Raw genomic sequence first — 2,246 nt, forward strand, 5'->3', positions numbered from 1 at the left:
GACACAGAAATATCCCTCAGCAGGAGCTTGTGACAAGACCTTACCATGGGCACAGGTTGAAGGGCTGGCCACATGGTTGGTAGGCCTCTGGATGATATACTACATTGTCATTGGGTGGCCTGTTGGAAGCAGGTATCTAAGTTCTGCCTGTACCATGTACTGAAGGGCAGGTCTGTGGGTAGCATGGCTGTCCACAGGTCTCTGTCTGTATTCCTTCTTTCACGCTGTACTGTCTGGATTTGATTTTGTTTGATTTGGATTGATTTTTATGAGTTCTAGGCATAAAATAGTTTGGCCACCAAGCCAGGCATCAAGCTAGGATAAACAAAGGACTGCTATTTGTTCTGCCCCTGACTGATAAAAGAATACCACCAACAACAAAGTGTCTCTTTACCCATTGCCAGGGGGAAAATACATTTTATAAAGTCTCCTTTAAAGATAGTTATTTTGGTCCTTAAACTAATATTAGTATTTTTTTTTTAAAAATATATGTATACAGTGCATCTTAGACATATCCATCACCCTAAATCCTCCCAGGCCCTCCTAACACATTGAACTTCCAACTTCACAATCTCTCTCTATTTTTAACTGAGTCTAGTTTGTACTGCCCACAATACATATGGATATGAGACCTTCCACCGAGGTATAGACAACTTTCCAGTACTATACCTCAAAGATAATCCAATAAAAACTAGGCAGAATATTTCCTCCTGCATCCTAAATAGCATAGAATTGTGTATAGTCACATAGATCTGCAATCATTGTATGTTTTGTGTATTTGGGATACAACGTGCTTAAATGATTATGCCTGAAAACCAATGAAAGGTTGGGAGACCCCATTTCTGCAGATACATGCTCCTAGTATCAGCTATTTCTTACTCTGGTGGCCACTTTTTCAACAAGAACCTAGTGAGTGGCAGGAGTGCAATAAGCCTTCTGCTGCAATTAACAGAACTCTCCCAACACTGCCATATAATTAGAATCACTGATGAAAGTGTGTACTCTTAGAAGGAACAAGCATATAATTATTATTAGAAGCATTTCTGTTGCATATCTCCTGACCATCTCAATTACTCTATAAGATTTAGTATATGAATAATTTTAGCTCTGGGAGGGCCGACAGCCAAGTTATAAACAGTGCTTTGTGACATTACCAGGTTAGCAAACAGAACAATTGGATTTGTTCCTTGTTTTCCTATCTCTAAGTTCAAATAGCACATTGATTCTACTCCAAGGAAATCCTACATGATGGGTTTCATATTACAATATTAATAGTAAGGACATGCTTTGATTTCTCTGTGAGCTTCCATACTAACCAACATGAGGGACTGTCGGCTAGCCTCTAACTTCTATTTTACCTTGACTGGAGAATTTTACTCAATTTTGTAAAGGTCACTAATTTGAAAGGTAGTTACTGAATTATAGAGGGCACAGAAGAAAACTGTGATTTCTTATACCTTACTGCAAATGCATGGAAAACAAACTTCAATTATTTATCCCACTCCAAAAGAGCTTTTATCTTTTATATTCTATGGTTCTTCATTGCTCCTTTGATATTCTTTTTTTTGAACAGATTATAAGTAGTTTGTGTAGATTCAGATTATAGCTCATCCCTTTGCAGCATTAAATTTTCATGTGTTTGGGTTGAGGATGTGACTGTTGATGTAGTTAGTTCTGTCTCAGAGCCTGTACCCAGGCAGTATAACATATGTGCTGTAATGGAGTGTGTCAGGCTTGAAAAGCCAAGCCATTAGGCAGTGCATTAAGCTAAGGCTCTCAACAAGAGCTCTGGCTATGGCTAGATCTTAGAGAGCCCAAACCTAAACAAGCAGAGCTCTTGAGATGCTTGTTCTCCTATCCTTTGTATTCCCCTATGTTTTCAAATGCTGTGTGTAATTTGATGGATTCCATTTGGTTCATTCAATGAGCACTCTTAACAGGCTCTGTTCACTGTGAGTTAAAATACCAAAGGATTGTTGAGCAGTGCTTCTACCTATGCATAAAGATACTATCATACATCACAGAAAAATTAACATGTTCAAAGCTGATGGATTTTCTGAGACTTTTAAACTATTAACAAATACTCTTTTTTAATTTTTTTATTATTATTTTCTTTATTTACATTTCAAATGCTATCCCGAAAGTTCCCCATACCCTCCCCCAACTCCTGTTCCCCTAAACACCCACTCCCTGGCCTTCCCCTGTGCTGGGTCATATAAAGTTTACAAGACCAAGGGGCCTCTCTT

At 38.4% G+C, this 2,246-nt stretch overlaps 1 non-coding gene across 1 annotated transcript; it reads right to left on the reverse strand.

The window, feature by feature from the left end:
* Window positions 1-266: 266 nt before the first annotated feature.
* LOC115062681 lies at window positions 267-409 on the reverse strand. Its single transcript, XR_003842614.1, has one exon. It is a non-coding gene; the product is annotated as a small nucleolar RNA SNORA48 (small nucleolar RNA).
* Window positions 410-2,246: the final 1,837 nt, after the last annotated feature.

This window comes from Mus pahari, chromosome 19 (assembly GCF_900095145.1).
Source record: "Mus pahari chromosome 19, PAHARI_EIJ_v1.1, whole genome shotgun sequence".
NCBI lineage: Eukaryota > Metazoa > Chordata > Mammalia > Rodentia > Muridae > Mus > Mus pahari.